General features: G+C 44.7%; 1 protein-coding gene and 1 pseudogene across 2 annotated transcripts in view; one reads left to right on the top strand and one right to left on the bottom strand.

Moving 5' to 3' along the window:
- Positions 1–27,505, bottom strand: part of Spock1 (SPARC (osteonectin), cwcv and kazal like domains proteoglycan 1) — a 495,109-nt gene that overhangs the window by 128,798 nt on the left and 338,806 nt on the right. The window lies entirely within an intron of this gene.
- On the top strand, positions 22,975–23,448 carry LOC128103649 (60S ribosomal protein L29-like; annotated as a pseudogene).

The following is a 27,505-nucleotide window of genomic DNA, read 5'->3' as shown; positions in this document are numbered from 1 at the left end:
TCTGTGGTGGTTTGCATGAGAATGTACACTCCCCCCGACCCCCACCATAGACTCATAGGTTTGAATGCTTGGTCCCTAGTTGGTGAAACTGTTTGTGAAGGATTAGGAGGTATAGGAAGAAGTATGACATTGGGGAATGGACTTTGAGGTTTCTAAAGCCCAAGTATCTCAGTTAGTATTCTCTCTCTCTCTCTCTCTCTCTCTCTCTCTCTCTCTCTCTCTCTCTCTCTCTCTCTCTGTGTGTGTGTGTGTGTGTGTGTGTGTGTGTGTGTGTGCCTTCAACTTGCAGATCAGGATGTAGGCTCTTAGCTGCTACACCAGCATTACGCCTGCCTGCCTGCCTTCCTGTTGCCATGCTATGGTGACCATTGGACACCAACATCTGGAAACTGTGGGCCCTCAAATTCAATGCATGCTTTTATAAATTATCTTGGTCATGGTGTCTCTTCACAGCAGTAGTATCCCTAACTAAGGCAGAAGTTTCAGAGGGTTAGAGTTGAGAGCTCACATCTTGATCCTCAAGCAGGAGGCAGAGAACACAATGGGAATGGTGTCAGTCTTTTGAAACCTAAAAGCCTGACCTCAGTGACACACCTCCTCAACAAGGCTACACCTCCATTCCTTTCCAAACAGTTCCACCAACTGTTGACCAAACATTTAAATATATGAACTTATGGAGGACGTTCTTATTCAAACTACCACTTCCCACCTCAGTCCAACTTCGAATAGCAGCTTTAAAATTATTTGAGGAAGGTTACCCTTGTCTGTGCTGTTGGGGGTCTGCCTGTTTCCCAAAAGCTACTCACATTGTCATTATCCTCTATCTGAGATGGAAATTTTTCATCATTTGAGTTTATGAATCACATGGACTTGAGGGCTGCTATTATTCTTCAGCAAACATGACTTTCTCAAGGTCTGTTTAAGTCAACCAGCACACATAGCCATGTGAGACTCACCAGGGCAGAGGAACGGACTGTCAGTACATGGTTGATCTTAGAGCCCATAATTTCTTCAGCAGAACACTTCACATTTATCATCATTCACACAGCACATTGTCTGTCACTGGCAGTGAGTCAGCAAGAGCAAGGAGATATGCTTACATCTGGTAGCTCTTCTCATGGGTTAGACCCCAAAAGGCTGAAGCAATTCCTGTTCTGAGCTTCCAGAAGGGGCGATAAAGCCCACAGGTTTCCCTGGAGGGAGCATGCCCATGTGTAGTGATGCTTTAGGAGAAAGAAGCCTTGGGGAGTTCAGCCAAAGGCAGGAGAGGGAGAAGTGAGCACTGATGGAGCCAGCCACCAATCACCAGCCCACGACAAGTGCTCTCTGAACTTCGCTATTAAATTACATTCTTTAAGGGAGGCAAGGAGGTGAGGCTGGCTGGTGCCTACCGGAGTTACGGCACCTCGTGGATGTTTAAGGTGTCCCTGTTGGGTGGAGGTTCTGCCCATGCCTGCCATGCAGTTGTCACTCTACAATTAACCATAGGGTCACAGAATGTTAGAGCAGCAAGTACCTTCCACCTAGTCTAGATAATGTCGCTTGTATGCATGCATTCAGGGCTTACTGTTGGGTAATGTATAACCCCTTGGTGTGCTCTTCCCTGGGGAAGATTATGTCTCTCACTCTCCACATTCCTTAGTTGCCCGTAGTTCTCAGTGCAGGGTTGATGCCTTGGGATCTTTCTCATGTCCACTTTGGCATGTTTACTGTTGCCCTTGTTTAGTTGGTTTAGGCGGCCATGTTGGTGAGGCTGTATGGGTGTCATTTTTTACACTGGTTGGTGAAAGACAGACTCACGGGAAACTCACTGATCCTTTGGCCATTATAATCTTTCCACCCCTGTTCTGCAATGCTCCCAAGTCTTAGGTGCAGGAGTGTTTTGTGAGTGCATTCATTGATAATGGACTCCACAACTCTACATTTTGGTTCGTTGCAGTTTTCTATTATACAGACTAAGCAGGTTATATATTTAATATATATATATATATATATATATATATATATATATATATTTACAGTGTGTGTGTGTGTGTGTGTAACAACATATATAAATATGGCCATCAATAAAAAGAGAGGCCATTAATTTGAAAGCGAGCAAGGAGGAGTATATGGGAGGATTTGGAGGGAAGAAAGAGAAGGGGGAAATGATATAACTATATTATGATCTCTAAAGTAAAAGAAAAATACTTTTAAAAAACTAATTAGATAAGTAACTTTGCCATATAAATGAAGAATTAGAAATGTAGACGGAAAGCAATTTGTAATGTCACACAGGCATATGGCACTTGCATCATAGCTATTTTCCCAGGAAACCTTGGCAATGATCCAATGAATCTCCTACCAGGGATCTGCACTGTCATTGGAAGGGCTCAGTTACATAAGAACAGCTTCTCTGAAGACTTGTTCCTGGCTCTCTACCTATAGAAGAGAATGCTTGCCATGCCCAGGGGTGGGTGGTCATGGATCATGTCTAGGTAGAAGCACCCTAGGCCTTGCCTCAAATGTTGGGGAGATTTTTAGTACAAAGCCTTCACCATTCCATTTTGCTGCTGGTTCCAAAGACTCTGGAACACCTGTTACAGGAGAGCAGTCCTGGGTGTTCCTTATTCCATCCCAGGTAGGAGCTCGACAGAAATGGCACTCAACCTGGGACATCTATCAAGAAGCCGAGCCTGGAAAGCTCTGTGCCACCAGATGTAAGCCAATGGGGCTTAACTTCCCTGACGCCTGTGGATGTATTTGATTCCTCCAATCCAGTACAAATCATAAAATAATAACCAGCTCAGTCAAAGCAAGTGACTAAGAATTCTAACTCCAATATTTCAATTTCTGAGTCAATGAAGAGTGAAACCCCATGAAGCAGTCTTGATGGAAATGCTGTGCCCAGTGTCACAGACATTCATCAACACGGGTGACACAGCAATTTGGTCCGGAGGTAGGTCCAGTCAGCCTTTCCTTGGCCACAGAGCTGACTCATCTCTGCATGGTAAGACTGACGGGGTAGCCTCAGCTCCCGCGGTTGACGACACAGCAAAGAACACCCCAGCCTCTATGCCCCTGTAGACAGCCAGGCAGAGCAACTGTCACCAGAGCTCCTGCTCTGTCTATTAAACCACTTTCTTCAAGTTTTCTGCTGTAAGTCTACTGAATTTCCCAGCATTTATGTTTCTGAAGTACAAGAATGATTCTTAACTACATATCTGATCATGTGATTCTCATGCATGAGACCCTCACTTTCCTGTCTCTCTGGCCACACTACAGACTCTGAGTTTGGTGACAAATTACTACAGCCTGTCTTAATAGTCTCACTATTAGCTTGATCCAGTCGCCAACCCATATGTGTACATGTGTACATGTGTGCACCAGTTTTTGTTCCACCCACACTCAGCTGCTTCCTAGAGCCCTCAATGATGGCCTCTGTGTTATCATGCATCACCCTCCTCCCTAACATATCTTCACACCTGCCTGTATGTCTCCCCCACACCAATCCGCTTCAAAGGCTAGCTCATATATTAACTCACCAGGAAGCCTCCTGGGGCCCCTTCACAGACAGTGGCACTGTACATGCCTTCCATTGGCTTGTAATCACTTCCATGTCAGAGTTCCCAAACAAGCTCCTTGACTCTACCTGACCAAATAGTGAAGTCTTCATCTATCCCAAAAGAGCCCATGCACACCAGGGTGGAAGCTCGAGTGCCACCATGCACATTCCTTCTTTCCTACCCATACCACCTTCCCACTGGGGCCTACTGAGTCTATGTCCGGCCAGCTACTGGTCGTATCCATGTGTATTCTATGTACCATTCAAATTTGAGTTTGGCAGTGACTTCCTATCTTCACAACAGATGCCTATTCTGGCTCAGGCTTTCAATCCATTGCCCCCTATGAGCCTTTCCCAACCCCGTGACTAGCACACCAAGTTGTTGATCATAGCAGTGTTTTTCCCAACACCGCATCTTGATCAGATCCAGTGGTGACATTAACCACAGCACAAAGTGGCTCTTCTGTGTTTGTCTTCCTTAGGATACTCCAGAAGGACAGTGACTTATTTTATCTGTCTTTTTTTTTTTTTTTTTTTTTAAGAAAACAACCCTTATCAATTCTTCTTCCTCCACCTGCCTCTGAGAGGAAGGCTGGCCAGTTTTTCTTTCATCATATGTTATACACAGTCTTTTAATTAATTGAGAAATATTATCTATGCCATTGATAAAGAAATGTAGACCAGAGCAGAAATATAAAGAGTGTACTCCATCAGAAGATGCTAATGGGCTGCCTTCAAACAACAGCCACATCTTCTAACAGATTCCGAGGGTGACACAGCACCACATGCGGCCATCGTGTTAAATTTATTTTGCTCTGAAATGTTCTTTGGAACACCAATCAGAAGATTTCTATAAAATGCACTAGCAAATCGCCTATCCATACTCATTATATGTATAAGAACAATTCAGTGGCCATGGATACAATCACACACCTACAAGGTGACAACAGGTTGATCCTGTCCAGGTTCCAAGAAATGTCCCCTTTAACTTTTGGCTGCCGACACTGGTGCTTCCCGCTCCTCCTGCTTTTGGCTCAGCCACCTGCCTCCCCCATCACACACCTGCAGCAAGGTGATGCCGAGGGAGTCTGATGACATCAGCTGTGACCTAGCAATTCATTTGCTGTTGCAGAGTGGTGCCATGGTCAGGGCCCACAGCACAACCTGGCAGGACAATCATTTTCTCAACAATAAATATATCTGTAAGAATAAATTTACCAACATATTCCTGCTGTTTGAAATTCAGCAATTTCTGTCAAAATATTTTAAAGGCAAGAGGGAGGGAGGCCTGGGAATGGGTGGCTGACATAAGTACACACAGTAGAAATGTCTACTTCTTTTCTTTCAGCCACCAAGGAGGGGCTTTCCTGTTACTCTATGTGGGTAGAACTGCTTCCCTCTGTATGTGAACAGCTGGTGAAGGGGTAAAGCAACTCCAAAGAATAAATGACAGCCAGGCCAATCCATTTGCTTTGAGTAACTCCCATATACCAGTCTAGAGGTGCAAATGTATCTCCCTGCTTCTTCTCACAGCAACTCTCTGGGGGTAGCCACCATTAGGACCCATTCACAGGAGGAAAAAACAAGGCTTACATAATCTGTCCCCATCAACAGACCTTATTTCCTGGCTTGTCTTTGTTCTCTGGTTGCCTGTCTAAAATGGGCCTGTCAGCCTGGAGGTGTGAGAATCCATCAATGGACAATCTTTCCCCAGTAATAACAGTATTGGTTTGCTGTCTTCAAAGGACTGCATGCATTCTATTCTCATGTTAATATCAAACTGCCCATTTAAGAATAAAATTGAATTTGTTTTCAAAATCAAAACTAATTGGTTCTAAAGCAGGGATGGGAGATCCCCAGATCGTTGACATGGTGGCTATTTTGAACCAGAGACAAAATAATGAATGTTAATTGAAATGAAAACATGTTAACCATTGGAATAATCTGTCGTGTACAATGATGCTGTGATTTCTCGCTTGTTAAGGTTATTTCAGTCATTATCCTGTGTCATAAAATTATACAGGAACAGCATAATGGCTTGTGTCATTTATGAAAGCTGTCCCAGTGAAAGAGACAGGTTCCCACGTGAGGGTTCTCCATCCCAGCATGCATGGGCTTACAAGGCCCTGTTTACAAGTGAAGAAGGTTCCAGATACAGGATCCTGTGCAAACAAGTACAGTTTTATTAATGAGGCAACAGGGCTACAGAAAATAGTATGTCTCTGGGCAAGGCAGTACCCAGTGATACAAGGTATTCAATGGCATAAATACAAATTGTTTATAAAAACTGGAAATATAAAAGGACAGGAATGTGATAATGAGAACGGCTGCTAAATATTTATGGAGGGCTTATAACAACACACCACTACTGATATGGATAGGACCCTCTGTTGGTAGTAAGTAGCCTAGCCTGTGATGAGCTCCGGTGAGGCTATAGTCATTGCTTTAGGCACTTTTTGTGAACTTTCCCATTTACTCCTCACAAAAGCTCCTAGAGGGAGAAAACTGTGGTAGAACATAGGGAATCTGCTAGGGAGAAGGAGCCAGGGAGACTCTGTAGGCAAAGCAGAAATGGGCGATGGGAAGGACCCAGACCATCCCCTGAGCCCACCCAGCATTGAGGTGGGAGGTAGCCTCTGGTTTATCTGGAAGGTCTTGTGTGGCTCCACCCCACCCTGGTCTAGATGAGAAGGGTGAGGTTCACAAAGCATCTCAGATCAAGATTGGGCGTGACAGAAGGGTGAGCATGGTCCAGATCAAGTAAAGAACCACACTCCAAGCCAGCCCCAAGTCGGAGCCCCAAGTACTTTCAAATACATAAGTACACTTACTTTAAAAGTCATAGAGTAGAATCAGGCCCAGCCAAAAGCTATGTGCCTGGGAATCTACTATTCCAAAAGCAAAAACTTAAAGTTCTTAAAGTTCACGGCCTGTTTACAAACTGACTCATTTCACTGTGGGTGTTTTTGACCTGCCCTTCACCTGGGCTTCAGGACGGCCAAGGCAGCTGAGGATGCAGCCATTCTTTGTAGATGAGAGGAGTCAACAGCTTGGACTAGAAGTTCTGAAAACAGCAGTCAAACTGTGCTTCCTCAAGCAAACTGAAGATGAACAAGAAGACAAATCAAACCCACAGTACACACTCAACAAGGCAGAAGAGGCCGGGCAGAGGACATTGAAGTAGAAGCCGTGCTTTGCAGCTCTCTGTATCTTTCCATTGTTTCTTCTCTTGCTACCAATCACATAGCGCTAGCTAAATCGACCTAAAGCCTAAAAGAGAAATGCATTTAGAGAGCTCTTAAATTGCGCTCACCCTCACCTGGCTTGTTCTTATTTCTGGAAATGTTTTTAAAATCCCAAGTTGTCAAAATAGAAGGAAAATCTCCCAGAGTAGGAAGGATAATGGGGTGCCCATTGCCTGGGCATAAGGGGAAACCATGAGGTGGACCACCCTATCGGATTGAGCCTTCACCTTAGTATTTTGACTCTTTTAAAGATAAGATCTCAGAACGGAAGGCACAAGCCTTCAGCACAGGAATCCAGAGGCAGTCTACTTTTTCAATATGCATAAGAGGGTGCCAGACACTGAGCAAGAAACTGTAAGATAAAGGCAGATTTGCAGTCTCTACCACCTCTGCTCAGAACAATTGTTAGTGTAACTTAGTTACTATGAACAGGATTAGCCCAAAAGAGGTGCTACCTTTCTGATTTTGTTTTATATATATTTCAAAATACTAGAGGCACATAGACCATGAGTTTTAAAACAATTTGTGTGCATGTTAAGAAAAGGACTATTAGTCTAACTAGGCACAGTGGCTGATGTTTGTATTCCTAATGCTCAGGATGCCGAGGCAGGAGGATTGTGAGTTAGAGACTTTCCTGGGCTATGTAGTAAGTACCATGACAGTGTAAGCTGTACTGTTTGGGGGCACAAATAGCAGGAACGAAAGGATGCCTGACTATAACCTCTGGTGGTTCATTGGGACATTATTTGAATCAAGGCTTTTTAGACTTGCAAATCGAATTCTATTTGTCCTGGGACCCTGGTCAGAGCAGCAACCTCTAGCCTGACACATTCTCAGTATTTCCCAACTGGGTAAAGAAGATTAGCAGATTAACTGATCATGTAAATGCCACCAGTCTTCTGTAAACAACCAGTCGGAGTCACCTGCCTTTATAAGAGTGACAGATCATGGCCAGTGGCCACAGGGCTCTGTGAAGCAGAGAATAGCACAGTTGTCACATAAAAATCAACTGGTTCGCAAGCTTGGGTACTAGGGCCAACATGTAAAAATTACATGTATGTTCATTCTCTACCTGCCCATCACCAACCCCCCACCCCAACACACACACTACAGGCTTCAACTAAAATTGTGCTTGGTCAAGAAAAACTACCAAGTCAGCAGCATAACAAGATATTAGATAAGGCTGGAGAGATGGCTCAGTGGCTAAGAGCACTGGCTGCTCTTCTAGAGGACCTGGGTTCAATTCTCAGTCACATGGTGACTCACAACCATTTGTAACTCTAGTTCCAGGAAATCTGAAAACCTTCTTCTGGCCTCCACAGGTACTATACACACATGATTCATAGACATACATGCAGCAAAAATCCATACACATAAAACAAAAATTAAAAAGTAAAATCTAAAAAGACCAAGGCCACTAGAAAAATATAGAGTTGACCTTGCCTTACTCCCTTAGAGAAAAGGTGTTTTTAAAATCCATTTCTTCCCAACTGTGGAAAGAAAAGAAACTGTTACTGTTGCCCACTGTTTCTTGCTCTCCATTGCTCACTGGCCCAATAGTGTCCATCTTTAAGCCTAGGGAATGCTTGGCAATCTACTAACAGGTTAAGAGGAAAATGTAAGGAGCAAGGCCAGGACTTGCAGTTTCACTGAGTTCCCTTCATATGCATGCATCACCTGCCTTTTCCAGGAGAAGGAGATCAGGGAGGGGTCTGCTGACACAGCTCCTAGTTAAGTGTCTCCAAGCAAAGGCGTGTGCACCAGGATCGTGGAAGTTTGCACATTTCCACCCTAGGCTTGGCTGTTACAATTTTAGAAAACATTGGCTTGCATTTCCTGGGGACAATTAATTATCATGAGATGAGCCTGTACAAGAAACGAATGCCCGTGTGTGTTTCCTAGTCACCAGCAACAATGATCTCTGTCCTGGTAGGGCTACATGCACTCTGCCTTAGCAAGGAGAAAGTCAGTCACCCAAAGGGAGAGGTGGCATTGGAGACACAACAGGATTATTAAATGTTTTATTTACTATTCATACATACCTATAATGGGTTTTGATCAAATCTACCCTTCTCCCATCCCTCGTTCTTTTTTTTTGTTTGTTTGTTTGTTTGTTTTTCAAGACAGGGTTTCTCTGTGTAGTTTTGCGCCTTTCCTGGAAATCACTCTGTAGCCCAAGCTGGCCTTGAATTCACAGAGATCCACCTGCCTCTGCCTCCCGAGTGCTGGAATTAAAGGCGTGCGCCACCACAGCCCGGCATCATCCCTCGTTCTTATTTTTCCCTCCCAACCTCATGTGCTCTTTTTTATTTTTAAATTTAATACCCACTGAGTCCATTTAATGTTACCTGTACATGAATGAGTGTGGGACTATCTACTGGAACCTAGATAACTGGTTAGGGCCTGCATTCCTGAAGAAAACTGTCTCTCCTCAGCAGCTACCAATTGCAAATAGCTCTGCAGATAGGGTGGGACTTTATGAGTGTCTCCCCCACACATGCTGGAATTTTATCTGGCTTCATCTTGTGTTGGTCCTATGCATGCAGCCCTAGCCACTAAGAGTTCATGTGTGCAACTGTACTGTCTTGTCTGGCTGATACGTTTCATTACAGATATCTGCTCCCTCAGGCTCTTACAATCTTTCTTACAACTCTTCCATGATGATCCCCAAGTCGTGGGGGGAAGGAGTATGATATGGATGTCCCATTCAGGGTTGAGCAGGTCACAGTCTCGCCTTCTCTGCATGTTGACCAGTTGGGGGTCTCTGCATTAATCACTACTTACTACAAAAAGAAGCTTCTCTGGTGAGGTTGAGAGATGCCCTGATCTAGGGGTATAGTAAGGATATGTACTTAGGGTATAGTTTACACTAGGGTTACCATTGTTGCGATGAAATACCATGACCAAATTTGGGGAGGAAAGGGTTTATCTCACATTTCCAGGTGACAGTACATCACTAAAGGAAGTCAGGACAGGAACTCAAGCAGGGCAGGAACCTGGAGGTGGGAGCTGATGCCGAGGCCATGAAGGGTGCTGCTTACTGGCTGCTCACATGACTTGCTCTCTTATAGAACCCAGGACCACCAGCCAGAGATGGCACCACCCACCATGGACTGGCTTCTCCCTCATCAATCACTAATTAAGAAAATGCCCAATAGGCTCAATCTTATTGAGGCATTTTCTCAAGTGAGGTTCCTTCTTCTCTGATGACTCTAGCTTATGTCAAGTTGACATAAAACCAGCCAGCACAGTTACCATGTCCATTTGGAGAATATTAGTACTAGGTTCTCCTGTAGGGTCTAGGACCTAGCCAGTCCTGGGTTTGGGGTCCCGGTGATGCTTAAATGGGTTGAAGTAGAAAGGCAGAGTAGAGGAGGGAAGTGGGGAAGAGCACCAACTCCAAAGACCTTGGGAAATACTATATGGAAAATTAACACTGTAGAATCTTCCTAAATATGCAGCTAAAGAGGTTTAAATGGTATTATCCTATAAGAGGGGGACAACCCCTCACCTAGGCATAATGGGCTACCCCATAAAAAGACTAATACCAGGCATGGGCTACCTCTTTTCAAGTTCTGAGCCAGTAGAGTTCCACAGACTCCTGCAAAACACTACAGGCTATTTCCACTGTTCTTGGTAACCCCCTAGAACTTGATGGAAAGTTTACCATACTATTGCTGAAGCCACTGCATGTCCTGGGCCATGACATAATTACAGCAGACAGCAGTTGACAATTCAGATGTCAGCCCATCAGGTGAATAATTCTCTGATGGAGGAGAACTACATTCAAGCAAGGCTGATGGGACCACAGACTCTAAACACTGTTGCTTCTGTCTGTGATTTCACATGTGCAGAGACAGATGTGGTATCTCCCCAACACCTGCACTGTAATGTGCAATCTCATGTGATGTGTATATGTAATCTCATGATTACATCTCAATCTCATGGGCACATATATCTGTGGATGGTCAGAAAGATGACTTCTCATTAAGCTGTATAATTTTGATATATGGAAAATATACTAGGATATGCTTCATAACTAGACCTATTGCTCCACGTGGACTGTAAGACTTAAAGCCTGTTTTGTTTCTTTAACTCAGACTAACATAAGAAAATAATTTCTCCCCAGTCTAAGACAAGCTACATACATTTAGCTGATTTGAAACCTCAGTGCAATTTCAAATTAGACCGAATGTCTCTGTAAATGGATCATAAGTTAAAACTTTACAGATATGCACAAGGACAGTTACAGATGTCTAACCAAGGTTAGTAACACAAAGCAACTTAAACTACTATGCCAGCCTCTTTTGCCAAGACTGGCTGATAAAGACCTACTCCCTACACAAATCCCTCAGCAGATTGTCTCACCAGGCACTATGCCCTCGGCCTCAGGTCACAGCCCATAACCAAGGACCTCGAAGCTGGGTGTTGCCATGGTTACTCACTCCCCTCAGATACAGCCTTTGCAACTTTTTTATGCAAAAAGTTTGCTGTTGAATGTGTATATAAGCTGTGGAGAATCAGAGCAGAATGGAATAAAGAGAATGAAGAAAATTAGAGCTGAAGAAGAATAAAAGAAAATGACCCTCAGTGCGTGTGTGAGTCTTTTTCCCTTAAATAGATAGAAACTTTTTCCTAAAGATCCTCAGCTAAAGAAGTTTCATAAACCATGCTACTCTGAAGGCATTCTATTTATAACCCTAGAGCAGTTCTGGGAGCTGGACTCCTGGGCTGCTTAACTGAACACTTGGATGAAAGAATGTGGAGAAATCAAGCTGGTCCTAACCCGGAGGCTTCTTCCCCACTGGCTGGCGCTCATAGTGATGAAAGGTCCTATGTATGCTACCAAGGAAGAAGTGTCATCATCAATCATACCCAGCTGTGAACTGTGAGATTTAACACTGACTGAAATGACAGGATATATCGTGGTATAAATGTTATGTGAATAACCAACCACTTTCTAATTGTATTTAAAGCCCATTCCACAAGGCAGAACTCACACAACATGTTTAAGAACAATCTAGTCTTGTTGTAACATGGTGTTTGAGTAGCTCAGGCAGCTGCACACTATTACCCACAAACCATCAATACTGGGTCATTCTCCAAAAGTGGGGCAGGAAGGAAGTGTCTCCAATCATCTGTGCCATGTATCCCTGGTTCTCAAAGCTTTCTTCATAGTTGGTGCTAGAAAGAACAAGATATAGACTCACAGGGGTGTTTTCTTATCTCTGTGGTCCTCACTGGTAGTTAATTTTCTGGTTAAAGTTTTCTGAAACTAAACCTAGCTCCCTTGGTTTATACTTAACCTTCTTTCGGAATCTCCCCATCCCTTCCTAGGGGGTAGCTCACATGCCACTCTTCTCACAGAATTTCTCAGGTACCTCTGCATCACCAAGGCTGTTTGTGTTGTAGAATATTATTTTAAGGTGTGTTACTTTTTATGTTGCATTTGTTTAACTCTGTGAAGCTGTGCTACTGTGCCTGTCTAAAACACCTAATTTAAAGAGCTGAACGGCCAATGGTGAGGCAAGAGAAAGGACAGGTGGGGCTAGCAGGCAGAAAGAATATATAGAAGGAGAAAACTGGGAGGAAAAAAAGGAAGAAGTAGCCAGAAGAGAAGGACTCCAGGGGCCAGCCACCCAGCCACACAGCTACACAGCAAGCCATGGAGCAAGAGTAAGATTTACAGAACTAAGAAAATGGGAAAAACCCAGAGGCAAAAGGTAGATGGGATAATTTAAGTTAAGGAAAGCTGGCAAGAAATAATTCAAGCTAAGGCCAGGCATTCATAATTAAGAATAAGCCTCCATGTGTGATTTATTTGGGAGCTGGGTGGCAGCCCCCCCCAGAAGAGTAAAAACCCCCAACTACATGTTTGCTTGGTGTTCTTGGCTGCTTGTATGTGAACACTCACACATGCATGCACACACACACACACACACACACACACACACACACACACACACACACACACAGCCCTTTCCCAGTTGTTTCACAGGGAGAGACAGGATGCTCAGGCATATGCCAGCATGCTGCACCTGTGTGTCAGGATGCTGCTTCTGAGTAGAACCCAGACTAATACAGACAAGTTACCAAGTAAACAATAACCTGTTAGCTCTGCTCCTGGAAAGTCAGCCAAAGGCATTAGTGCTGCCTAAAAGAGGTTGAGTAGGCAGGCTCCCAATTCTACAAAATTCAGAGGTCACTTGGAGAGGGAATATTTTTATTGCTTCAATGCTGCAATCAAGCACACTGAGCATTCTTACATACAAATCTTTAAGTTGATTTTTCTTCCATGAAAGGGATTTGACAAGATGGAATCAAAAAGGTCAGTCAGGCTGCAATGCTGTTCAGCAATGTACCAATCTATACTCCAATAGCAGGGCATTGGTGTAGGAGAAAATGCAGGCATGATCTGGTGGTCAGTCTATGTGGCACGGTGCTTCTAACTAAGAGGCATGCAAACCATACTCCTGAGTATTCCCAGAAGTCAGAACATTGAATTCTGAAGTTGTGTGAGTAGCTGGTAGCTGGCCTGCTCAGGAGTCCACCCTCTCTATGTCTCCTTTATGTTCTTCTTCTGCATAGAGACCATGGTGGTGTGGGTGCTCACAGTCTAATCCGAGGCAATGTGCTAAGCAATCATAGTAGATAGGCTTCCACTATATAAGTGGTTGCTTAGTGCAATAAAGCAGATGCTGTTCCCTGAAACCTTCCCCACAGTGGTTCTTCTTGGCGAATTTTACCAACCCACAGGCATTGTGGTCTTGTCGGGATAACTGCCACAGTACACTGCGTAGAGCCCTACTCCATTACCCTACCCTCTGCTAGATCAGTTTTCACTACCTACCACTCTGAGAACTAACTGAAGCAAAGTGACCTCCAAAGGGCCACTGACCATCACTAAGGCCCCTCCAGCAACAAATCCACTTTCCCTTATAACATGAGGTGGTGGGGATTGGTTCCTGAAGAAACCAATTCAAGTGGAGAGCAGGTGCAAAGACAGCAAACACTACCTCACCAAGGCTTATTCTACTTGGTTTGCAGGTATAGATTGAGCTCACATGGATAGTGGAACCACAATCCCAAGGCCCCTTGGAGAGGTGAGTATCACATCTGCCAGCCCTCTGTTCTAGGTTTTTTTTTCCAGACAGAGAAAATGATGGAAATGCTGCTGACTCCAGTCTGAGAATTCCTGCTAGTGGGGGGTAGGGGTGGGGTGACATGGCCTCAGATAACTCTATTCACTCCTGTTCTTAGGAGCGAGAAAGGCGAATTGAATTCCATAGGCAAAGGAATGAAGAGCCTAACCTTAAAAAGAAGAGAGTCTGCAGTCTACAAGCCTCCTGGTTGGAGCAGTCCTTAAGAAGGAAAGTTGGACATTCACTAGGGCTCAGGAGCAGGCAGAACCATACAGGGCCTGGCACAGGCAGCTGGAAGGGAGGGCATTCGATGTTAGTCCCTTTCCACACCTCCTTTCTTACGGCGTGTGCAAAGATCATTCTGCAGCACCAGGAGGAACACAACCCAGCTGCTCTGAGAGATAAATGACACCCCACAACTCTAGAGGGGAGTTGACCTTTATGTTTGTCTAGTCGCTGCGCACAGGGATAGAGTGAGCAATGAGGCAAGAACCCAGAGAAGTAGGTCACAGGTCAGACAGGGCAGAGCCCTGGAATCAAGCTCTTCCCAGAGAACAAAATGAGACTGATATATGACAGACAGGGTCCCTGGGGGCTTTCATGAACATTTTCTGAGTTGTTTCTGAGTGCCCATGAGTGTGACAAGTTCTGCGCAGATAACACAAGGGGGTGGTCCTGTCCCCACCTCACAGTAATCCTCATTTCAAGCACCATTTTGTAACTCAGAGACAATCCCAATCCCAATCCCAATAACTAAGCAAATTATCCTGGTCCTACATCTCTAGCTTCTCCCTTAACTGACCTATTTACCTACAAAATATTTGGCAAACACCTATCCTGTGTCAAGTCCTGAAGCAGGCACAGGAGACATGAGGTGAGTGGCTTGTGTCCTCATGGAGCTGGTACTCATAGGGGATCTGGGCTCTGCCATTAAGAGGTGCATAATGACTTAGCTACCATTCCATTGCTGTGAAGAGACACCATGTCCAAGGCAACTCATAGAAGAAAACATTTAATTAAGCTTGCTTACAGCTTCAGAGTGTTGGTCCATTATCACCATGGCAGGGAGTGTAATGGCAGGCAGCCATTGTACTACAGCAGAAGGTGAAAACTTTACATTCCAGTCCACAGGCAGCAGGCAGAGAAAGAGATACAGGTCTTAGCATGGGCTTTTGAAACCTCAAAGGCTACACCCAGTGATACACCTCCTCCAACAAGGCCACACCTCTTAATCCTTCTCAAACAGTTCTACTAACTGGGAGCCAAACATTCAAACAGATGAGCTTCTGGGTGCCATTCTCATTCAAACCACCACACATAGCAAGGAAGAAACTATGCACTCAATGTAGAACTTAGTATGAGTGACACTCTACAGACTAAATGTGTGCACTCCCTTAAACCATCTATTACAGCTCTAACTCCCACTAACACCTCTGAGGGGGGTGATTAGATCATGATGTCACATCTTCATGAATGGGATTATAACTTTGTAAAAGTGATCACAGAGAGCACTTCCACCACATGAGAACCTTAACAGGCTCTCACCAGACTCCCGAATATCCGGATAACAACAGGTGGAAGCTAGAAGAGTTCTGGGAGCCAGGAAAGGCCCACATCACCAGGCATGGACTATTAGAGGAGATTCTGATGAGGCCAAAAGAAAAGAAGACAGCTTTGCAGAAAGTGTAGGTCTTCTCAGACAAAACGTCAGCATCCCTGAATAAAACTTCCATGGGATTCAGATATAAAGGCTGCTCTGATGAGGGTTCAGGTAGAAATGAGAAGCAGCTACTGGAAACTGGAGGAAAGGTCATACTTCTAAAGTGGCAAAGAGCTTGACTGACCAGTGTTTCTGTCTCAATCCTCTTGGAGGTAGAACTTGAAAATATTGATGATGGATATTTGGCTGGCGAAATGTGAAAGCCAAGCATTGAGAGAGTGGTCTGCTTCCTTCTGGCGCCTCTATGCAGCATGATTTAAAGTCTGAAGTGATAACTGCTAAACTTGAAGATCTGGAACATTCTCTGCTTATATCAAGAGAAAAAGCTAAGGGTGTGGCCAAGCACCCCCTGGTTAAGAAGATAATATAGATTAACATTTTAACAGAAGCCAAGCACTGTCATGAAGGAAATGTGGAGATCAGCTAGCTATGAAAACAGAAGCCAGGAGTTAGTATCCAAAACAAAGGAAAAATGACCTCTAAGAAGGCATTAGAGATGCCTTCCCATTCTAGCTGGGGGTCCAGGAGCCCCTGCAGGCCCATGGAACCACCACAGAGAATTCCTATTAGATCAGAGTTCCTTGACCCAGATCCCAGGAGCCTACACCAGCAGAGCCACAGGTGTGCACTGAGGGAGCCAAAGGCAAGAGCCCTACAGACAGAGCCACTCTGGGAAGGGGTGCCTGGTTCCTCTGGGAGGTGGCAATACCTTACCCAAATGACTCCAGGAGGTGAAGTGTCTGCCCCTGGGGACCTGGGAGGTAGGGCCTCTGCCCAAGTGGGCCTTAAAGACAGAACAACAAGTTCAAAATGGTGATTTAAAAAAAAGTATTTATTATTTAATGTGTCTGTGTGTATATACATACATGCATACAGATGTGTGTGGGTGTGCATGTCAAGGCTACAAGAGGCCATCAGGGTCTTCTCTATAATTCTCTCTCTAGTCCTTTTGGGCAGGGTCTTTCCCTGAATCTGGAGTTGATGTTTCCTTTGCTAGGCTAGGAGCCAGCAAGCCTCAGAGATTCTTCTGTTTCCACCCAACCCAGACCTGGGGTTATAGGTATGTGCTCGACATCCAGTTGGTTATGTGGGCACTGGCTCTGTTGTCCCCTTTATATGATATCTTCTGTTTAGAACAGAATGCTTATTGCACATCTTAGGTCTGTCCTAGCATTTTCTTCGGGAAATGCCTATGTTGGTTCATAGACTCACAAGCAGTGAACAGTCACCCGAGGATGGACCCGAGTCTCGCCTGTATCCAGGTGCATTTTCCTGAGACTGTGGAAGTAGACTTCAAAGCTGACAGTGATATGAGCTAAAGAATACAGTTATGAAATGAGTAAGGCCATGAACTGGGGAGATCCCGGGTTAGAATAGAATACAGAGAGAGAATGCTTTCGTTCCTTGACACTAAAATATGTATATTGAAACCAAATTCCAGATTCTAAGATATTTGAAAGTGGGTGTCTGCGAGGCGATTGGGTCTGGAGAGCCAGACTGGGACAAGTGGCTTTATCGTTTTTAATACATATATACTTTATATGTATGAGTGTTTTGCTGTACATTCCCCATGCTCACAGATGCCAGATGATCCTCAGGAACTGGAGTAACAGGTGGCTGTGAGCTAACCGATGCAAGTACTGGGAACTAAACCCAAGTCCCCTGTAAGAGGAGCAAGTGCTCTTAACCACTGAGCCTTCTCTCCAGCTCCAGATTAGTGACTTCACAAATGAGCCTGGGGAGGTATCAGTGGTTCCTCCTGCCACACAAGGGTCCGGCAAAATGAGAACCTCTAAAAGCCAGAAAAATAGATACACCAGGCATGATACCTGCCATGATCTCTCCAACTCTAGGAGTCTGAGAAATAAAAATCTTTTGTTCAGAAGCCACTTGGTCTCTGGCATTCTGTTATAGCAGCCAGAGACGAAGACAACAGTGATGTCATCCAGAGCACTGCACATTGAACTTAGTAGTCCTGAGCATCTCTGGGGATGACAGCTACTATTGTCCCATCTCACTGTTCTTGGCCGAGAACCAAGCCTGATGGCTGTGGCCTTCAGGGCACTGCATGGCAGACTCTGCCTTCCCTCAGGCTTCTACCTTCCCTTGCCTTTTCCACCAACACAGGCTGCCCGACTCTTACTTCCTTCAGAACAGCAGGACCATTCCCCTCCCTCCTCACCCAGAGGCCTTTGCCTCTGTATTCCCTCTACCAAGGACACTTTCCCCTACTCTTGCCCGTGTCAAGGGGCTTTCCATGTTCAGCCAAGTGGAAGCGACTTGCATGGAACCCTGGGTCTTAAGCTACACGACACTTATCACCAATGATTAGATTCTCAGTTGCATTCCAACTGTCTGTTCTAATAGACTTTAATATCTACAAGAGCAGACTGTATCCCTTTACCACAGAGTTCTAGACATACCACATTGTATCTAGAGAAAGGTACACACATACGTTTGCTGAAGAAAGTCCTCATTGCCAACTCCAGTGTAGTAGCATATGGATAAGTACCCTTGACCTTGCTGTCACCAGTGCACATAAGCAGTGTTCTGAAGTGGTCCCTGACTTTAAGCCCTAATTTTTACCATCCCCATACACACTCATGGTACCTGCCAACAAAAGGGATCTTGTTCCAGAGGGCAGGGCAGCCCCTACCACCTTGTCTCCACTTTAGGGTTTCTCACGGCCATGGGATACTAAGCCGTAGCCCCCCCCCCCCCATTGGGTCAGCATCATGTACTGGAGTTAGCCCCATGGCTCACTGCAAAGGGTCATGGCTGTGAAAGCATCAGAGGCAAGGCAGGCTGCCGGAAGTCCTCTTACCACCTGATAACAGAGGTGCACAGGTTCAAGGTGGACCTGTGAGAAGCATCTCTCAAGAGAGAGCACTGGAAAGGAACCAAGGTCCCCAAACTAATTAACATCATCTCTCTTGTCCCTCTGTGCACAGAGAGTCTTCCCTCCACCCACCCTCTCCATGAAGAACATTGAAGACAGAACGTTAGCTTGAGAACATTCTATTTAAAACACAAGTCCTTCTAAAGATAGTCTTCAAAGTCTGTCCAAATCATCGCATTTTCTGGCCCAAGGATCTGTAAGGTCAGTGCCCAGAATGAGCTCTACAGTGTTGGATGCCTATAAAGAATGTCTCCCATGGTTCACGGTTTGAATTCAGCTGGTGTGAGATGTCGAAACTGAAAGTCTATGAGTGGGATCCTGATGAGTTCAGCAAAACAACAGCAGGCAAAGCAGATTTATGATAATACAGGAAAATGAAAGCATTTCCGCAAACTAAAATAAAAAGGCGGAAAAATGGGAAACTTAAATCTTATAACTCTTGTTCATGACTTTCGAGGGCCACATGTGTCAGGCCTACCTGATTGCTAATCTGCCCTCTTGACCTGTGTCCTCAGGATGGGTGATGAGCATTTTACAACTTCAGTGTGCTGCAGGGGTGCAAGCTTGTTTATTTCACAATAAGCAGAGACAGATGTGTTAGCATGATCCACACCTGTGTGCCATCAGCAAGACACGATCCCGCAAGGAAATCATACCCAGTGATTATCTATTCAAAATGGCACACCCACCTCAGCCAGTTTTTTCTCACACAATTCTAAAGCTTTGCCACTGAGTACACTGCTTAATAAACAGACACACAGAAATACCACCTGGAGTCCCAACATTGGAGGCAGCAGTGCACGGAATGCCTTCATCAGACATGGAGGCAGGAATTGGGAGGGTGTCCTTGAACAACCCTGTGTCCTGTAAAATACCAGTCATCTCAGCTCCACAGATGTAGGTCCTATTAACACCTGGGCACATGCACATCCTAGGAAGTCAACCATAAAACATTCTTCATCTCCTGTAGACAGGAATCAGGTCAAAAAAAAAAAAAAATGACAAGGAACCAGTGCTGTAGAGTCAGTGGGATACATAAACCTACCTTTGCAGGCAATATGACCTGGGAGCCTAGAAGTAGAAGGTGGTCACAATGGGGTATCATTCTGGCCCCTGAGGGCCATACCCAGAAAATGCCTCACCAAGCTCTGAGACTTACCAGGAGCCTGTGACAGCTAAGCCTATCCTTCCCAGTCAGCTTCAGGTGGCCTTGAAAGTATGGCTTTTAAGAAAAAGGGAAAGAAGGCAGGACAATGCATGGATGCCATACTGTACTAGAACAGTTGCATTTGGTAATTACAAACATCTTTGTAGATCTGGACATCTCTTCTACAGCAGATGGTGACTATTGCGAAGGTAAACAACTACTCAAAATGCAGAAAACAAGTGAATGCAGGGTGTCTAACTCCAACTGATACATCTACAATACAACTCCTAGTCCTAAGGCTCAGCACAAACCAAGGAGGAAGAGAGAGAGATGATCAGAGTGAGGACCAGGATGGGTCCTGGGAGAGAGAATCTGTGGTGGTATTGTGTTCCCCAAAATATTGTGCACCCTAATAAACTTATCCGGGGTCAGAGAACAGAACAGCCACTAGATACAGAGGCTAGAAAATGGTGGCACTCATGCCTTTAATCCTAGCATTTCAGAGGCAGAAATCCGTCTGGATCTCTGTGAGTTCAAGGCCACATTGGAAACAGTCAGGCATGGTGACACACACCTTTAATCCCAAGAAGTGAGCCTTTAATCCCAAGAAATGAGCCTTTAATCCCAGGAAGTGATGACAGAAAGCAGAAAGTTATATAAGGTGTGAAAACCAGGAACTAGGCTGGTTAAGCTTTCAGGCTTTCGAGAAGCAGTTCAGCTGAGATTCATTCGGATGAGGACACAGAGGCTTCCAGTCTGAAGAAACAAGATCAGCTGAGAAGTTGGCCAGGTGAGATTAGTTGTGGCTTGTTCTGCTTCTCTGATCTTCCAGCATTCACCCCAATAACTGGCCTCAGGTTTGATTTTGTTAATAAGACCATTTAAGATTCGTGCTACAAGAATCTTCTGTGTATGGCAAGGAAGCTGAACCATGAAAGCTCAACCTTGTGGTCACCTAAACAAGACCTGCATAATGACAATAACAGTTGACACAATGTGGGAAATTTACAATACCCCATCCCTTGACTGCCAAGAAAGGGAGAATCTGTTTTCTCCAGAAATGAGCCCCCTGATAGGTTACTCAATCCAAAGTGGCCATCCCTAAACACAAATACATACATGGAATATTAAATTTAACTCAGTGGTGTGTGTGTGTGTGTGTGTGTGTGTGTGTGTGTGTGTGTGTGTGTGTGTGTGTAAATAATAACTGAAGAAGTCATGAATTTAAGGAGGAGGCATGGGAGGAATTGAAGGAGAGAGGAAAGGGGGATAAATGATGTAAATACAGTACTCCTGTATGAGATTCTCAAGAAACAAAGAATTTAAATAAAAACAAATATATCTTTGTGAGTCTACCTTGCAATGTAATAGGTACCTCATAAGGCAGTGTCTGCCTTACATGCTGTCTCCTGCTTCAAGGGATTGAAGATTCCATGCAATCATTCACATTTCTAATATGAATTGCTTTCTACTCTCTACTGCTCCTGTCATCCAGGTCAGACAACCAATGCCTTCAGTTTCATAAAGAAGAACAGAGGAAGGAGGAGTGGGCTTGAGCTGTAAAACTGTACCCAGGGAAGACCCCAAGAGCAGGCATGTCTGCATCCTGGGCACAGATAGACAGTGTTTCTGTAGTAAGACCTCAAGGGTTTAAATTAATTCAGTATCTCTATGTGTAAGTGACATGTTCTTTAAAGGAAGACTTTTGGAAAAACCACAAAGGAGAAGGCACCTGGAAAGATTGGTGTGGGCACTGAAAGGAGGAAATCAGTTTAATACCAGAGACCAGACCAATTGCCTGATAAAGGATAGGTACTAGGAGAAAGGGGTCCAGGGTTCCTCATGATGGGACGTCAGGGACCAGGAGAACAATGACTCCCCCTTGGAGATCATCCCTAGGTAGCCTCACATCCCCAGTGGCTGCTGTGTGAAGAAAGTAGAAGGTGAGGAACCTGCAGACAGATGGAAATCTGCCTCTTGCCGGCCATGTCCAATTGGGACAATTATTTATGGAACCTGAGTAGTCACCTGGGGGATATAATGCAGACAGCCATGAGAAGGTCACAAGATCATCCATGTGAAGTTCTTCTGACACACAGTGCAGTCAGTCAGTGCTGCTTTGGGACGTTCACTCTCCTCTCTTCTGCAGTGGTATGTATTTGGCATGAGCTCCAAAAACACAAACTGCATGCCTTTGCCAAAACTAGGCCACAGTGCAGTCTTTTCCGTTTGTCGAGGTGTTTGACTTAGAAGAGAGTGGACCCAAACTTGATGGCAGATTTCCATCTGTCTGCAGGTTCCTCACCTTCTACTTTCTTCACACAGCAGCCACTGGGGATGTGAGGCTACCTAGGGATGATCTCCAAGGGGGAGTCATTGTTCTCCTGGTCCCTGACGTGATGGTTCCATAGCCAGCAGAGTTCTTGGGCCCGAGCTCGGCCCATGAAGATTTCTGAGCTTAAAATGAAGCCCAAGGCAGCACGTGGTCCCTCACAGAAGGGACACAAGCCACATCAGTGCAGTTTCCTAGTAATGAAGGTAGTCTCCACGACTCGATGATAACTCTCAAGGCCTTGATGGGCGAAGCATCAGAAAGTCAGGCAGGCACCCAGGAGCCTGGCACCTTCCACATGGCCATGTGCCTTCCAAGCCTCCACAGCCATGTGTATGTATAATCAAGCGGTTCAAAGCTCCTGTAGCAGGAGGCAGTGCTTTGTTGTAAAACAAAACTGAGATGAAATAACCCCATCCTTTCAAATATCCTCTGAGAGTTTGGTATTTGAGGCACATCCTGTGATGTGCTTCTCTCTGACCTCAAACACTTTGATTCTTTTTTCAAGTTCACATAAAAGAGAGAAAGCCCTGAGATTGGTCTACTGTACCAAAAGCCTCGACAGCATCTAAATTCTTTGCTGGCACAGAGAATTAGTTGTTATTCCAGATAGGGAGGAAGTGGAGATGAAGGGCCATTACATTAGAGAGGCCCAGCCCTCTGGGAAGTTGGGCCGTCTCGCTCCTTACTTAAAAATAAATGAGTTCCCACAGCTCCCCAAGGCTTTGAAGGGTTCACTTAGCTATTGCAAGTCCCATTCTGACATGGTCTCCCCATTCACAACACTCTGGCAGAATCAGAGAACGTGGTTTGTCTAGAAGGCCCCAAACAAATGCTTCAATTTTCTATTCTCCAAATGAAAATCACTGGCGAGGGAGAGGTAAAAATCAATGCTCAGGCTCTTCTGGTCCCAGACACTTCAGGAGCTGCTGGTCACATTCAGACATGGCCAAGTCCAGGAACCAAACCACATACAACTGATCCTGAAAATGGCACAGCAGTGGCATCAAGAAACCCGGGTCACAAAGATACAAATCTCCTAAGGGGGTGGACCCCAAGTTCCTGAGGAACTTGCACTTTGCCAAGAAGCACAAGAAAGGCCTGAAGAAGATGCAGGCCAACAATGCAAAGGATGCAAAGATGACTGCACCTGCAGAGGCCATCAAGGCCCTTGTGCAGCCCAGGGTGGTTAAGCCCAAGACGCCAAAGGGCCCCAGCCACAAGTTCAGCTGTCTTGCTTTCATTGCTCACCCCATGCTTGGGAAGTGCATTAGAAGCTACGTGGCCAAGGGTCGTAGGCTCAGCCAACCAAAGCCCAAGGTTCAAACCAAGGCACAGGCCTCAGCTCCAGCTCAGGTCCAGGCTTCAGCTCCAGCTCAGGCTCCCAAAGGGATCCAGGGTCCTGTGAAGGCCCTGTAGAAAAGGTTTCTGTCTGCCAATGTGAAGACAGATGGACTGGTGTGACACATGTACACACTATTTGCAGATGATCAGGACCCTATGCTGTTTTTACAAATAAACTTGAGGCAAGATCTGTTAGAAAAGAAATATCAATGTTCAGTCCTCTGTGAGGAGACCCCACCTCCTTCATCTCCACAATCAGAACCAATGATCCCCAACAACAGAGACCTTAGCAGCAGAGCCCTCTGTAGGCTCCATCCCCTTGACAACATTCTCCTTAAAAATACCGCAGAGAGGATTATACAAAAAACTATGAATAATAAGACATTGTTCTAACCGTCCTCCATTGCTAGCAGACTCAGTTACGAATGGGGCCTCTGGCATCCCAGGATGGAGTCTGACTCCTCTGTTTCCCAAGGGATCTACCTTGTTATAGGACGCTCAGCCATTCACCCACACTCTCGTAGTCTCTTCTTCTGTATGCTTTCTGTCACCCCAGACATGAAGTCTGTGCCCCTTATAATAGGCTTGGCCCCAGAAGGGAGGAAATGGAGACGACACACTCCATACTTATTTGAGTCTGATCCTTTTTGTTATTTGGTTAGTTTTTTATTATTTGGTATACTAACAGCTTATATTTGTGTTTGTTGCTGTGTAGTATCAACTATAATGGTTAGGCCACAGTTGGTTGATCAGTTCACCTTGAGTTCTCCTGTGTGTGGGGTGTGTGTGTGTGTGTGTGTGTGTGTGTGTGTGTGTTGTGTATGTATATGTGAAATTCTAAATGAAGCTGATATAAACACACATGAGAGTACTTTAAACATATATATACCAAGCAAATCTTTTGAACTATTTCCTCCCAGCATGGCTGGACATTTAAAAAAAGTTGGAAGAGTATCTACAGAACATCAGACATCTTCAATTTGGGTAAAATCTCATTTGCTATGTCACAATTAGGGAGTCTTAATCAAACCCAAGGACAGAAATGCCACATTCTTTTCTTCTGGAAGTCTTACAGACTTAGGGTGTGTGTTTACAAATGTGACCCATCTCTCAAGGGAAATTTTCATACAGCATGTTATGTAATCATTAAAATTTTAAGCATAGTTTATAGTACCATAAAGTATTCATGTATAAGGATCAACACAAAATTATATTATATAGGCCATTTGCTAAATAAGTTTTATCAAGAACAAGTCAATAAGCAAAAAAGAGGCTGAAGAGGTGCTCAGCCGCTCACAGCACTGGCTGGTCTTCCACAGGCCCCCATGACAGCTCATAAATACCTCTATAAATGCTCCAGCTCCAGGGATCCAGTGCCCTCTTCTGATCTCTGAGGACATCAGGCACATGTGGGGCACACACACACACACACACACACACACACACACACACACACACATACATGCAGGCAAAATACTAGTATGCATAAAATAAATAAATCTTAACAAAAACAAGAAAAGAAAAACTAGAAAGCTAGACAGAACTTGCTGAAATAATTTAAATATTTAAATTTAAATAATGTGGCCACTACATACTTCCTATTTATTTTTATAATTTAAAAATATTTTCTACAATAAGCATCAACTATCATACCAAAAGTAGACTAAGAATTTTTAAGTCACCAAAGAGAAGCCATTCTGACCACATCCACTACTCTGTGGCACACAAAAGTGATGCCATGGAGACTGTGAAGAAGGAGCATATGGCCGAGAATGTACCTCCTCCCACACCCGCGAGCACTGCTTAACAGAAGGAAGATGTGAAAGAATTTCCACAAGAATTCTCTAAGAAGGACGTAAATGTAACAGGAGCCTCCAGATGAAACCCTACACATCTCCTCCTCAAAGGGTTGAGGAAGACTCCAGGGGAGGAAGGCCCAATTGTCTGCCTCCCTTTCCACCACCCCTCTGAATTGTTTGGTCAGCCCTGAAACACTGTGGCCACAGACCTGTGCTCCCAGGAGCTTCTCCACCCCCATGAGCTCCATGGACCATCCGGCCCCACAGCATCCCCTTGCTGGGCACTCCCCAGTCTTGCTCCCTAATCCACTTGCAAGTCAGCCTACATCAGGGCCTCCTCATCAGCCGAGGCCTCCCAGCAGCCTCCTGATCTGTCAGCAGCTTCTCAACGTCTAGAGCAAGATTTTCCCTTTGAGCTGCAAGAGGCCAGCTTGGCTAGCAGGATTCTCCACAGATGTTTTGCAGAATGAAGAAGCACTTCTCCGATAGATGAATAAATAGAGCTGTCAGTATGCTATCCCTTCTCTAGGGGACCCCTGAAGTTTAATGTGGAAGGACAGATGCTTCCTCTGGGAAGGCATCCAAGACCCTCCAAGGAGTTACACATGGCTACTACCGAGGGCTGAGAAATCCCACTTCTGAGAAAGAGACTTGTGAGTACAACCACAGTGACCACACCACAGGCCCCCTTGGGCTGGGTCACACACACCCCCCTTTCCTGCTAAGGAAGAGGGGGTACCATCATAGCCAAAGTACATTCTTGACCTATTTTTCTAGTAATGAACAGACCCCATTATCAGAAATGCAGGTATTTCCTTTGTCTTCCCTGTTGAAATCACAAAGGGGCAGCAGAAATGTCACCACAGTCCTTGAGATCCAGCTCAAAGGCTAAGAGGCAGCACACTCGGCCTGGGAAACAGGAGTTGCTTCTTTCTTAGGAACATATGCAGTTGGGAGGGAGAGTTCTGGTTGATCTTCCAGAATTACTCAGAAAATAACTATTATAATGGTTGTTTTGCTAATTGTCAGAATAGCTGGTATAGTCTGACATTAAGCCATCATTATACACCATCCCCTACATTGAACATTCACACAAAATACGCTGTGTCTTCACATTAAATCCATTTAACAGATGAAGAAATACAAATTTAGACACACAAATGTATTTATCAAATTTACACAGGCACAGAGGACCCACCAAGAAATTGAACCCACTTTAGTCTCATTCCTAAACCCAAAGCTATTATCATTTTATGGATGGAGGAGTTAGGGTCTATACTGTCCACATAAGCGGAGAATGAGGCTCAGAAGTGTGGCACGCCCAATACAATACAATTTATGCCTGGATATGTATGAGCACCAAGGAGGTGACTACTTTGGTCTCAAACACATTTGAATTTTAAACTAAAAACCTCTCATTTGATATTTCTTCGAATTTTAGGGAAAAGCATGTGAAGGATGCTCCAAAACACACATCCATGTGTGTACACACACATATGTGCATACACATATACAGGAGACCAAATGGTTGAACCACCTTGGACATTATCCCTAAGGGCATTCTGTTCCTTGCCACTAAAGAGGGCTCATTTCCTTCTATCCTAAAAGGCAGAAATCACATGGTAAGAGGACTGGAATGGTTTTCTTGGAGTATAGATACCTGAAAAGGAGCTTCAAATGATAACAACAAAATTATTTTTACATCCCACTCAGTAATGACCTGCATACATTTACAGCAGACAAAATCCCAACACAGAGAAGAGGAGGTGGGCACAAGCCATGCCTCAAGCCAAGAAGCTATTTGTCCTTGATGGCTGCTGGGAGGGGGAAATCAGTTTTCTTCAATGGAGTGACCACAAAGGTGTATCAACCACACTCCAGGGCAGGCTCCACACTCAGGAGTAGTTAGCCAACACAAAACAGGCTCCAGAATTTTTTGTCTGTGCTTTCTTTATTTTTTGTCTTATTTTTTTTTTATTTTTTTTATTTAAAGAGTATGAAGTTGGGTGGGTAAGGAGGTGAGAGAGGATCTGGGAGGATTTGGGGTAGGGGAAAATATGATCAAAATATAGTGTATGAAACTCTAAAAATAAAAATATAAATATTACATTAGTTGAAAGAATTTTAAATATTTGTGTGCAAATCATTGATGCCTCTTTCTGCTTCAACTCTTTCCCTTGCAGAATAGAGACAAAAAAAAAAATCATCCGTTTTGAAAACTGCCTGGAGGAACTGAAGGCAACTGCTGAGCACCACTCCTGGGTAGCAGGGCCGGACCCATCTAACTCCCAGGAAGAAGCACCGGCCTAGAAAACAGCCCCACACATCTCAGT

This window comes from Peromyscus californicus, unplaced genomic scaffold, assembly GCF_007827085.1.
Source record: "Peromyscus californicus insignis strain IS unplaced genomic scaffold, ASM782708v3 Scaffold_8__1_contigs__length_139910024, whole genome shotgun sequence".
In the NCBI taxonomy this organism is placed as follows: Eukaryota; Metazoa; Chordata; class Mammalia; order Rodentia; family Cricetidae; genus Peromyscus; species Peromyscus californicus.
The sequence above is the reverse complement of the archived record's forward strand: the minus strand, read 5'-3'. Positions and strand labels throughout refer to the sequence as shown.